We start from the raw sequence: 14,652 nt of genomic DNA, 5'->3' as shown, positions 1-14,652 counted from the left end.
ATTTTCTTTCTCAGATTCACAATATTTTATCCTCTAACATCAAATAAATTATTTCTCTACACAACAGAGAATTATATATTCCAAATATTAGTAGGGTTTTCTACTGTTTTTCAAAGACTTTTGAATTAGATAAGCCAACAAATTAGTTTTATAAACAAAAACAAACAAAATGTGCAACCTGAAACAGTATTTTAAAAGAAACACAATAGGTCATGAAGCACATCTTTATAGAGTGGCCTTAACTATTGTAACTATAAATGACATTTCTTTTTTTGAAAAACATATTTCTTATTTTTATTGAGTATCAATAAAATATCATTGTCCCCCCCAAAAGAGCCATTCCAGTTATTATAGTTTGTGCTGCAATATTCACTATAATATGGCTAGAGTTTTTCTTGACTTTTAGTGGCCTAATACTATAGTTACATCAGAAGTGATTGGTCAATGCTTTCTAAAATAAATTCAAACATCTCAAATCAATCTATTCCTCACGCAATACTTAATTTTGTACAAGTAGTTGAAAAATATTCACTTACTGTCAGTGTAGCTTTTTTTCTATTTATCATTTATTTTAATCCATCAAAGCAAAGCAGAATAATGTTTTCTATTCTTTCCTTCCTTTCTCCCTTCCTTCCTTTATTTCGTTCTTTCTTTCACAAAGTGCTGCCATGGATCTGAGTAAAATAAAACACTTCTATTACGCTTTCAATTTTAAAACAGGTTTTTTTTTCAAACTAATATGTAATCCCCGAAAAATCTAAATTCTTTGTTTTATCACACTGTTAATATGTAATATAACCTCCAAAGCCAATGCAAGTTTTTAATAACAGTGGTACATCTATTTACCATATTTTTTAAGCAGTAGTTCTTTGGTTAAATTTTACACAAAACTTCCCACAGAAACACCCAATTTCAACAGGAAAGATTTCAGTATTTCTATTTTTTAAAACCCTTTCAACAACTAGAGATCTATAGCACATTTTTTGTTTATGTTTTTTACTTTTAAACAGAATAATAGATTTTTTTTCATTTTAATACATGGATTAAAGTCATGAACAGCACCACAGAACACAAGAACTGTAAATAAGCCAGAAACATCAGAGACTTAGTTATACCATATTTAATATATAAAATCTCTCTCTTGGGACATACATCTGCCCAATATATGGATGAACTTATCATGTATGAGTATGAGTTTTTAAAAAACACTTACTAAACTATCTTGATATTAGTATTTCAGTTAATTTTCTGAAATTACTAATATAATTGAATGCTTTAACACAGCTGTGCATGTCTATTTTTCCAAAATTTCACAAATAAGGGAGCAAAGACTTCATGTGATTTTTACATGTAAATAAAAGAGGGAGGAAACATAACATGAACTTTAAAGTACAAGTAATTTCATTGTCCAGATAGTTTAGAAATTGAAGTTAAAAAGGAGAGTGAATATTTTGGTAAGGTATATAGATAGGATTTCCTTACAATCTTTATTTTCAGCTGGTAGAATTATTTTTGTTTTTTTCAATAATGTAATGAAGACCACTAATTACACTTTCTAATATACTTTAGAATATATTTTATAGGAACTGAAATATAAAAAATTGTACTATTTTTAAACAGTGCATTATCTTTTTAAAAATTCCTTGGTTTAAATTTTTTGTATTGAAACAATATGAACAATATATATAGCCTTCTATTTTATATTTATTTTCCTAATATAATTATCCATAAACTTCAAATTCTCATAATCATAATGTTTTATTATCACAATAGAATAAATAACCTATAGTATATAATCAGCTAACCTACTCAGGTGCAAGAAAGCATTCTACTCTCAACTACTTCTTATCCCATAAATATGGCACAAAATAATCTGTAATATTAAGTCTGGAATGCTAAATTTGTAATACAATAATCTTTTATATAAGTTAAATTGTGTACCTTCTGTATTGTAAAATTTGCTTTTATGGAATAGTATTGCCATCAAACACAGCAAATCAAAATCATTACATCATAACCAATTTTCAATGAATCTGTTTCAAAACAATATTTATTCAACGCTGGGAATTTTGTACACACAATCCAACAGAAATTAATAAAAAATTGCAAAAGAGACATTGAATATATCCATTCCATTAAAAGTTACATAGGAAATATGACTGGTAGATAGTGTTACTTCTCGAAGTAATCTATTGAAAAATTGTAACACATCTCTACTGTTAAGAATTATGTTTATAATTCCTTTTTCTACAATTTAAAGCTATATTCTCCTTAAATATTCGCATTCTGAAATATATTTGACTTACATAAACACAGTTTCAGGGTGCTAAGCTCTTTTTAACTTATATTAAACTGTTTTACTTACTTGTGGTGCATATTTAACAATTTTATCATCCTTAACTAGTTTGAAAAATGCTGAAACGTTTTACAAAAATTGAAAGAGATTTGCATAGCTTAATATCATAAAAGCAGCGAATTTAAAATTAGAGAATTATCGTACAACTATTTTTTTTCAAATCAAGAAAATATTTAAATAATAGCGATATAGAGTTTACCTGTAATCTGCCTACATTTTTTCCAATCACATACTGTGAAATGATGGTCTCGAATGTCTTCTGTAAATTGAAAGAGATGTAACAATACATTTGCCATATAATCAGATATAATACAAGAAACCTATATATGTTTAAAATATGATCAGGTCTTCAAAAGGTTTAAAAATGCTACTTCCAGGAAGGGAGAGAAATAAAACAATCAGAATGCTATTTAGAAGATATTTGAAGAACATTTTTTTAAAAAAAGTTCAATAACTGTTGAATCTATGTAATTTATGCAAGGCCATGGAAAGAAATATTCATCAACACAACCAATACAAGCTTTTTTAAAAAATTATGCAGATTTTAATATTCTCCATTTTTTTTAAAAAGGAATCACTGCAACCTATTTGGAAATAAAAAGTCTTTATAGGATATCTTTTTATGAAGCTGAAAAAACTTATTTTTTCCTTTAAAAAAAACCAATGAAATATCCTGTTGCTAATTCTCCTTTTGAAGAAATGCTCATTCATTTCCAAAAACAGCTCATAACATTTTAAATAATGCTGCATGAATACTGCTGTATAGCATTTACTTGCAAATAATTCAGCTTAATTTTTCACCATAAAGGCATTTTTTCAACATTACTATATATCTACTATTTTCATAATTCTATTTTTTTATTCTTTTCTTTTTCATTTAATATCATATTACTTAGGCAATAAATGCACACTATTCCAAGGATAAAGGTCCATATAGGTCCATTTAAAGACTCAATTAATAATCAGTACCTTTCTCTTTTTCAAAGGGAAAATTTGGGATTTCAATACAAGAACTAAAACAGATTTAATAGCCTTTTTTCTCTCCAGATTTTAATCCTGATAAAAATATGTTGATATACTCTTCTTTTATGTTTACTCTTACTGTAGAGGTTCAGCTATATTTCCCTAAGACAAAGTCCATTTCTCTCTGATTTTAAAAATTAAATAAATATAATACTGTCTCAAATATTTCTCCCAGTTCTTTCTCTTAACTTTTGTTACAATTTATTGATCACTAAATTTTTGTTTTTGTTTAGTTTAGTTTAGTAAAATTGATATATAACTTTACCTGAATCTGTGAAGAATGAACTGAATGAATAACATTCTTTGTTTTCATTTAGTATCTTTGTGTTTGGTTAGTTTTGACAAGAAATATTCCCTCCAGGAATTGAATTAATAAGTATTCTCTAATTTAAAAAACCACCACCAACTAAAACAACTCTTTTCTTCATGTTGGCTTATTAAAATCTTCATAAAAAGCTATTATAGGTTTTAACAGTATAGCAGAGCTAGTTTGAGGGTACCTATAGCTTTCCCCAAAACAGAGGAAGCTCAGACTTTCACAATTTAGAGTAAATATAATTGACAAAAGGCCAGAAGTTCTAAGGTACAGTTTAAATTCTCCCACTTGACCTGGGCTTAAGAAATATTTTCTTAATTTTCTAATATTACAGAAGATATTGAAAGTCAGATTTACATTTAAATGTTATTTGCTAGGGAGTTTGATATTTAAGGTAGAAGTGTTAGAATATTCTACTTCTAAACCATTTGTTTTTTGCTACTTTTCCTCCATAGCAGCTTTGGATGTGTTAATTGTTTACTTTTAAATTGCTTTCAATGTATTCATAAAAAATTAACAATTACATTTATGCTTGCTATTTTTTTTACAGCTATTATCGTTATTTTTAAAAAAGATCTTTATACACATGCAAATATTCTTGTCTCAATAAAATCCATTACCGCACAGCATTCTGTGTGATGAATTTCTAAAAACCAAATTTTATCCTAATACACATCTGACACTATTTAAAACAGATTTACTTTGAGCATGTATCAAAATTGGTTATTTCAAATTCCCTTTTCTCTAACTTTATACAAAATAGTAGAATTAAGGTGAGTTAAGTTATCTTTTGAAACTCTATAGCTGAACATTTTAAAAATGTATTTAAACTTCCTCTTCCCCAAAATCAACCACAATTGTGAACTTAATTAATGAAATCAGAGTGAAGATTGCTATTTTGGTCATATTGTTTCCCTCTCATGCCATGTGCATGCATTATATAAGAAGCACAGCAGTTTAAAAGGCATGATTTTAGATTAGTAACAAGTCACAAAGGCAAAACATGCCATAGATCATTACCAGATTTAAATAAACTTGTAACTTAGGAGCTTCAGGTTTGTTCTCCCTTATACCTGTTTTATGCTTCACCTTGTTTTATTTTTATTTTTAAAATTTGGAAAACAAGCAAACAAAGCCAATAGTTTAAGTTTCAAAATTCCTGATTAAGTCATTAAATAAAGATGCAAGGAGAGTAGCTCTAACTCTTAGAAGTTTGCTAGAAGTTTTCTTGGCAATGGGGGTTAGGAGAAAGTCCCAGATGGGCTATTCAATGGTTACGGCAGCTAAAGTTTTGAATTCACTGTCTATGGAGATTTTCAGTCATCCAGGTCATGGTTGTCCCAAAGGTGCTTTTTTTCAAGAGGCAACTGGATTTTCTTTGAAGATGTTTCACTTCTTATCCAAGAAACCTCTTCAGCTCTGAAGAAGCTTCTTGGACAAGAAGCAAAACATCTTCAAAGAAAAAACAGAAAGTCTCCTTTGGGATTTTAAATTCACTGCATCAAAAGTCCCTCAATATCTTAATCTATATCAGACTAAAAAAAAGCATTAAAAAGTCATTTCGTGGGAGGACATATAAATTTAATAAATAAAAATAAAAAAGCGGTATTAAAGTGATGAGATCTACTGGGATATCAAACTACACCATCCTTTCTCAAGTTTTTTGTTTCCCAATGAGCTTTCTGGTGCAAATCTCCAGAAACAGGTTTGTAGGCCAAGCTCCAAGATCAAATTGAGCACCTGAAGAAAGCAGATTTGCTCTATTAATGCTTGGTAAATTAAAAAACTTAAGAACCATAGACTTCCAAGAACACTTCCTAATCTTAACTGGACAAATACTACATCTTTCATAGTGATGATGATAAAATGATTTTTTAAAAATATAATTTTTATTGAGAAACTTTTTAACAAAAAACAAGAAAAGAAAGACAAGAAAATAGAAAACAGTAAAACAAATTAAAAAGAAAGGAAAATAAAGATTATAAAACACCTTATGATCTTCTTGACTGTAGTTAACAGATACATTTATATTTTTCCCTCTCTCTCTAAAGTTATGTCATAATTTTCTCTTCCCATCTTTAAACTCATAATTACAAGTTACTTCTTCTCTCTTTTTAAAAAAAATGTCCTTAAAGATTTTCCAGTCACAAATAAATGTAGCTGTTGATCGTTCTCTAATCAAACAAGTAAATTTTGCAACTTCTGCTACTTCTATCATCTTCACCAATCATTTTCTGTTGTGGGTTTTTCAGTCTTGCCATTTTTGCACATATAATGATCTTGCACGAGTTATCATATATAAAAATAGTCTTCCATGACTCTTTTTTAATTGGCTGTCCATTAATTCCAGCAAAAAAATTCAAATAAAATTAAGCTGCAATTTTGGTTGTTTGGTTTCATCCTAGATTTTTGTGACTAGTATAAAATAAAATAAAATAAAATGTATTTTTTTTATTAAATAACTATTAAACAAAGTAGTAGGGGCATGTAAGTTTTACTTATTTCAGGTTTAAAACCGTCCGTCTTTCACTATCTACAATGTAGCTCAAAAGTAATCTCGATGGCCCCAGCCTTATTTGATCTTCCAGGTTGCTATGAAAATGTGGCTTTTCCCTCAAGTTTAGACTCAAATTGTTAGCAGAGTATAATGTATGTGTTTTTGGAGTGGCAAGTTGGTCATGCAGCACATCAGTTAATCTATTATAAATAATCTGAACAGTAGTTTTTGTCTTATTTTTATTGGTTTTATGCCCCCCCCACTGTATTTTGGTTTGTTATGCATTCAAGTTATTTGTTTAAGATGGGCAGTCATAATATTCTGAATAAATAAAAAAATGCATGCAGATAATAATGACCTAAACAATAATAACTTAAAATGTAAGTCAGTAACTGGAAATATTTTTTTAAATAACTTAATAGTAAAAAGAGAAGGAGAAAAAAAGAATATTAAGTTCACTGGAAAAAAAAAACAGTGAAAAAATATGGTATTGTAGCCCTGCCTATGCCTGGTTAAAAAAGTTTGTATGTCAGAGCCAGCTTGGATTACCAGCTACATCAGTTTTTCTTAATACAGATCAGTCAAATTGTTCTGGACTGCAACTCCTATCAGCTTAGCCAATATGATTAACAGCCTAGATCAGGGGTGTCAAACTCAAGGCCCAGGAGCTGAATCCGGTCCACAGAGTGTTTAGATCTGGCCCTTGGGACTGCCCTGGAAACTGCAAAGGACCGGGCTGAAGTGCCCCTGCCAGTGAAAACAGGTAGCCTTCCCAAGCTCTGTTTTAGCTGGCAGAGGGTTACAGGAGGCAGCTGAAAACAGCTTGGGAGCCTGTTTTCGCGGGCAGCGTCAAGAAGCAGTGTCACTCGCCCCCAACATGAATGACGTCGAGCTCCCCCCCCAAGATTAAATGCAACCCTGATGCGGCACTCAATGAAATTGAGTTTGATACCCCTGGCCTAGATTGTAAGAATCATAGTGAAGAAGTTATAAAAAGCATGAGATTGGCAAATAATAGGTTAGAATATTAAGACTGATGGAAACTTGGTTTTCCAACCATGAAAACCTAATTTACAAAGCTTTATAGCAGACAAATCAAAGAAACCATAATAATGGTTTGGAATAATTATGAAAATCATTTTAGTTTGCAAATCATTGTTTATCATTTAACATTTTGCATGAATTTATCATCACAAAATAATTTTATTCTTCAAAAAAAATTAAAACAAACTTTAATGAACTCACCTCCTCCCAACATAATTTATTAATCATTACATGTTTGCAAGATTAAAATACTGCTTTAACTTCTTTAAAAGGAGTAATAATTAAATGGAGGCGTTATTAGATTTGGGTAGGGGAAAATTAATAATTAGATGATAGTAGAAGTATAATGAAATGTGTTGTATTGAATTCTATAATATACACCTTTGTAAACAGACTTTGGATTGTTCTGTATGCTGAAAAAAATTATTGGGATATGGAACTTCAATTTTTTTCCTCTGGGGAAAAAAAAAACCCAGTCCTATTGTATCATAAAAGCTAACAAAATCAATTGTGGGGTTTTTTTAGTTATATGATACAGTAAACTAAATTACAAAAATAGATTTTGTCTATGAAAGCTTATGTCATAACCCCATAGCTTAAATAACTCATATGAAATGATAATGTACAGTTTGTTGACCTTGTTTTAGTCTATGCAATGTTTTTCAAACTTGGCAACTTTGTGTGGACTTCAACACCCAGAACTCTGGCTGGGAAATCCAGGATTTTAAGTCCACACATCTTAAATTGCCAAACTTACACTAGAGGCTTTGCACTGCAAAATTATTGAAAATTTAGTTATTTTAAAATTAACATATTCTTGATTTTTATCTTGCATTGTTTTAATTGTTTGCATTTTTGTTACTGTTGTTACCTGTTCAGAACTATCTGGCACAATATGGATTTGTAAACAAACAAATACTGTTTTAAAAACTTAAAAAGTAGAATGGCATATAGTATTGTCAAGCTAGATAGCTGCATGCATTTGGTTGACTGCCTCTTTTATCCTTGCTGCAAAAAAATGCAAAACATTCTTAGATGGAATATATACACAGACACACACATACATAAACACAGACACAGACAGACAGACAGACAGACAGACACACACACGGTCACCCATACATTTACCATTCCTTGGTCTGAGAATCAGAGAGTGCTGGTAAGACATGCTCCATAAATATCAAAGATAATATCTTCTTATATTGGCACAGTATTTTATTTTGAATTTAAACCCTGAACATCCTGAAGGATAAACTAGCATTAGAAAGGCAAGACATCCATTTCCTGAATAAGTGAAGAATTAAACAATGAATACTTTATAACTGTTAATGGTCAGGTTTGTGATTTTGAGACTAAGGCAGGACTAGATTTCAGAGTTTTCTGGTTTCTAGTACAGTGCCTTAACTATGGTCAAGCTGATCCTTCATTGAAATATTCATTACAGATAAAATAACAGTTTACTTAACCTTGGTTATTGAATAAATATAATAGAATAGGAGCCATAATTCTAAGTCAAAATTAAGGAAACCTGAATGTATATATAACTAAACCATCTACTGGGCTATAGTATTAAATTTAATTTTAGATCAGGTCTTCCATTTTATGTCAATGTCTTAAACGTGATACTGAAAAACTAATTAAATTGTTTTTGGTAGAGTGACTCTTGCCAAAGTTTGTAAAAGAATAGTTGGATTCCTACTTCATATGATAAGAAACCAAACAAATCACATTCGGTGAAATTATTGATTGGAGCCATACATCTGAATGGTCCATAATATAATTTGCTTATATGTGATTAATCATAGTATATGAATCAAGCCACAGTAGTCCCAAAAGTGCTGGATTACGGAGAATCTCCATAGAAATCAAGGAAACATGAACTTAACATTAAGTACAAATTATTTCATGAATCCAAAATCCTTAAACCATGATATGTTATTTAGGAAATTGAGTTCCATTAATACCATTCACTGCAGACCCTCCAGTATCTTTAACATTTGCTTTAGTTCATGGAAGCAAAATGTACTGCATTTTAGATGGGATCGTAGATGTGCCAAGCCATACATCCTGGTTTATAAATCAGAGCAAAAATATGCTAAGCAATTGCATTTATATTGTATGTGAAGTATTAGAAGGCATGTGATATAAATTAGTTCAGTGATTCCAGATAATTTTGTAATATTTTCCAAAGTGGAAGATTTAATTGATAGGAGATCCTTTATTATTTTACTAATTCTACTTATTGCCACTACATTTTTTTAAAAGGTCCATCTGAAATTTCCAACAAGCTAGAGGTAATAATGGTCCTAATGCTGTCTAAAGTGTTAGATTTGTTTATACCAGTTTGTTGGTATAAAATACATTGCTCATATGTACATTCATTTGATTCCATGAAAATTAAATATTTCCTCTGCATTAGGACTTATTGGTTTTGAAAAATTTACCATTTTTTGAAATACTTTTTTGAACCACAAGCAATCATTACTGAAATGAGTGGAATTTTCAGAAGCAAACTTCAATATAAAGTGATATGTTTATGAAAGAAAAAAGAACTCACTGTCATTCTTAGAATCCTAGTTTATGGATGCAAAAGAAGTCGATTTCATAAAAAGCAGGGGAAAATCTATTCTTAAATTTATTCTTTTTTCCTTACAATGTAAACAATGTTATATCCATAATCAGGATCTGATGGCATTACCATCTAATATATCATATAATCTGAATCATGAGTTGGTTGATTCAAAGTCATATTTCATATTTAGTGAAATGATCATAGTCATTTAAACAAATACTTTCAGTATGTCTAATCTTAATTACTGCACTCAATTTAAATAGATCAGGCATTCCTTTTGTAAAATTTGCAAGCATGCAATATATAGATTACACTTTGATTGATAATTTTCATCCTTATCTAAAATACTACTATTGTCCTGCTTTTATACTGCTCCATTTAATTTGGAAAATGGCAAGGTCTTTAATTTGAAAAAGACACAGACAGTTTTTCTTAGTTATATTACAAATGTTTCCATCATAAGTAAAATTAAGTGAGCAGTAGCTTTTGAACTACCAGCATATAGTTCTGTACCTAGCAGTACTTTTTACATGGAAAGACAATTATTTTGACATGACTTTAATTACAATTAAGGCTCAATTAAAATGTAATAATAGATTATTGATGCTGCTGTAACACTGTAGATTCAAATGAATTGATTAAAATGACATTTCTCTATATTCTGAGCTTTAGGGTGTTGGATTAAAAGCATACAGTTTGGAAGAACTAAACAAGATTGAACTTATATGTTTTTTGGCTTGTGCTTTTGCTTTCAATGGTAAGAATTCCTATCTATCTATCTATGGTAAGAATTCCTATCTATCTATCCAACTTTTAAATGGATGACAGGTAAAGTTATAGTTTAAATTATCTCCATTAGGAAAATGTTTTTAATCATATACATATTAGATAGATAGATAGATAGATAGATAGATAGATAGATAGATAGATAGATAGATAGATAGATAGAGAGCTAAAATCTAAACGGATCTGTTTAACAACCAGGTCAATTTGTTCTTTAGATTGTAACATGGTATGGATATACTGCATATATCCATATACTGCATTTCCTTGCTACAAAAAAAAATCTAAAAAGTCACATAAAAAAGAATTTAAAACCCAGGAAATACTTGAAAAAAGGGGAAAAAATTCCATTGCTTCATTCGGTATATGAAACAAAAGATATTCCTATTCAAGTCATACATTGGTTTTAGTTTTTTTTCTTTAAAATTCTTCATATGTAATATAAAATGCTAATGATATTTAATGAAAAAATCAAATACTATTTCAAAATGTTTTTTATATTTTTGTGCTTTGTAGTTGAAATGTTCGTAGTAATTTTAAGTTTATCAAATTGGTTTGGTTTATTGAATTTATATGCCACCCTTCTCCTAAGGACTCAGGGTGGCATACAACATTAAAAAAAACATATTACAAAAGTTAAAAAGAATTAAATAGAAATCCCAAACAAACCCAATTCAGATTAACAATATTTAAAAAAATTGATTAAAATTAACAATGATCGATAATTTATTTTGTTTTGTTCAGGCCAGGCTGGCTTGCTGGAAAAGCCAACTTTTTAGGGCGTGTTGGAAGGTCCGGAGGTCGGGGATTATACGAAGCTCCGGGGGCAGCTCATTCCATACTAGAAGAAAGAGGTTAAGCAAATTGATATAAAAATTGACATTTTAAGATTACCGGTATTTAAGGAACAATGTATGGATTGTCCCTTCACTACATTCCAGGTAATCAAATAATACTCTTAACATTTGTGGTATTTTGGAAGAAAATATTTTTGATCTCTTTAGAGACAAATTACTGCATATGCATTATAATAACTAGTATGGAATTTTTGAAGATAAAAAATGTTAAAACAAGAACCATTTTGTTAAAGGTAAGCTTCCCCATCCTTTAAAAGTTGTTAGTATTTAGGTAATTTTTTAAGAAAAAAAATCATTGTTCATACAGCTTTAACAGTATGGAATTTGGACTATTAATTCCCATGCCAGAAAATACTATATTTAGAAATATTTACAGTGTTAATCAGAACAAAAGCTATTTAACATGTTATTAACAGAGTTGTGATGGCGCAGTGGTTAGAATACAGTACTGCAGGCTAACTCACTGCTCACTCCAGGAGTTTGATTCTGATCAGTTCAAGGTTGACTTAGCCTCCCATCCTTCTGAGGTTAGTAAAATGAGAACTCAGATTGTTGAGGGCAATATGCTGACTCTGTAAACTACTTAGAGAGGACTGTAAAGTGACATGAAGCAGTATGTAGGTCTAAGTGTTATTGTTATTGCTATATTTCTCTGCATGCTTACTGTGAAGTGCATTCAATTCAGTCTCAGTCTCAGGAAGATCTGCAGATAAATTGCAGTCTTCTCAGGAAATTTAATCCATATCTGTCCAGAAGTAAGTCCATTTGAATGCAATCCTGTTTATGTGTACTAGGATGTAATCCCCACTGAATCCTGCCAAATAATTAGATGCAGGCGTTAAACCTTACCAATAGTCCATTGATTTATATAAATTAGATATCTGCTTTGGGATATTTTATATTGCCATGACTTTCATGACTATCTAAAGGAAGTAGCTTCTCCTCCAGAAAGTTTGCATGTGGTTTTCTCCTTAAATGTCTTCATTTCAGTTTAATTCTATTTTTAGTTTAAAAAATAAACAGAATGTACCTTTGCATGGTTACGTACTATGGTCCTATTAAATGGAAAGTATCTGCTAATTCTGAGGTTAGTTTTCTTTTTTGTATCATATAATAAACTACACATTTTATCTATAAAGAACCAAGGTCCAGAGTGACTTGCTTTTAAGGCACTGTTATTGAATTTCAATTCCACTCAGATCATGTTAGAAGTTCATTATGTGCATTAAAGAAAAGGTTTCCATAAGTTTATTTTGGGGCAAATTACTCTTACATGTTTTAAATGCTAGTGCATTTTTTTTTCAAATTCAGAGAATTTGCTTCTCAAGAACAGCTAAATGATTGCTATATTTTCTTTCAATAACTTTAAGAAATAGGTTTCTTGATAACTCTATACATAAATAGTTAAAAATGCAATATTTCTAGTCTTGTTACAATACCATATATTTGTTACATAAAGCTTTAAAACCAGTATCTGTCTTCTTTCAAATTAACTTTGTACTTCAGAATTACAGATATAGTTCCTCTTGATTTTTAATCTGCTTAAAACTGATTGTTTTGGAATCACCCATATTATTAGATAAAGCAAGGGTTACTTCAGGTGGCAGGTGCTTAGGAGCAGTGCTGATGTCTTCTTAGACTGTTCTTCTCCAGCTGGTTCCTCTGTAGGAAGGTAGAATTAGGTATACCACACAGTTTTTCCTTCACATAATGATATTCCCTTAATATAACCTGCTACTTCAGGTAAGGCTGTTTTGTCAACAGTATTGATGTAAATTCAACTACTCATCCAGCTGCTACTTGTATATGCAACATGGAAACAAGGCCATTTTGTCTGGAAGAGCAAAGTACTTTGAAATAACCTTGTACTAAAATTGAAATGAGGGCTTAAAAGAAACAGACATAATGTCTGAAATTTTTGGTTTCTTTTAATAATTATAAGGTGCAAATTACCTCAGAGTTCCTTTTCACAGATCTCTATTTGCACCCAACTCTATCCTGGTAACCATTTCTAGTGATGTTACCTTCATTTCATTCCGGTCCAGAGCTGACACAGCTTAACATTATTTTTGGTGAGTCTAGTTTTAAGTTAGAGGTTTTTTTCTTCTCCCAATCGAAATTTTTCCATGTATATGATCTAGCATCAATGAAAATAACTGCTGATGTATCAAGAGTTTGGATCTACCCAGTCCCTATTAATTGCATTCAGCTTCCACTTCTTGTTGCTGGGCACTGTTACATTTTGGCATGGCTATAGGGAGTAGATGAACATCTGGCTTCCATAGATGCATCTGCTTATGAAATGCAAGAGTAACATTTTTTGAAACGTATGTCAAATACTGTGCAGACTTCTAATATGTTTACAGCTTTAAAAAAGTAGATCTGTGATACGGAGAAGATTGATTCAAATCAGTAAACAGAGGAGGGTTTAGACAATTTGTGTTGCTGATTTTGCTACTAATGAGTTCCCCACTGCTGCTACCAATAATAAGCTATCCACGGCTTTGCTTTTACTTTTTATTACTTTGGTAGTGTTTTTACTTTTTATTATTTTGGTAGAATTTGCCCATTCTAGGAACTTGCCGGACCATTTTCTCTTAACATCAGTCAAAGACAGAGTTTGCCATTGTTAATTACTTGTTAGTTACTTCAGCCCATGTCATCTAAGTGCTCATTAGCCCAAATGCCAGATCACAGATATGGAGTAGAGCTACAGGGTGAAGTAGGATGAAAGTCTCCTGATATTCCTCAGGTTCAGAAAAGCTGTTGGTGGCTTTTCCTGTTGTCAAATGATGCTTGTTAGGGAAAAAAATGGAGGAATCCACCAGTAGCTTTCCTGAAACTATACCTGCATTAAGGCTACAGGGACATCATCCTTTACCAACTTTGTTACTCAAATAGGATAGGGTTTAACTATCAAGCAGGTAATTTAATGCTAGCATACTTTTAAAATTGAACACTTTATTTGGCCATATGTGATTAGACACACAAGGAATTTGTCTCTGGTGCAGAAGCTCTCAGTGTACATGCAAAGCCATGGAATAATGATAATCATAATACCAATAAGACAGGGTGAGCAAAGAAGATAAGAAGGATAAATAATAAAATTGCAGCCATACGACACTATAGGTAATCTTCAACTTATGACCACAATTGAACCCCAAATTTCTGTTGTTAAGTGACACATGGGTTAAGTGAATTTTG

Source organism: Thamnophis elegans, chromosome 1 (genome assembly GCF_009769535.1).
Source record: "Thamnophis elegans isolate rThaEle1 chromosome 1, rThaEle1.pri, whole genome shotgun sequence".
Classification (NCBI taxonomy): Eukaryota; Metazoa; Chordata; class Lepidosauria; order Squamata; family Colubridae; genus Thamnophis; species Thamnophis elegans.
The sequence above is the reverse complement of the archived record's forward strand: the minus strand, read 5'-3'. Positions refer to the sequence as shown.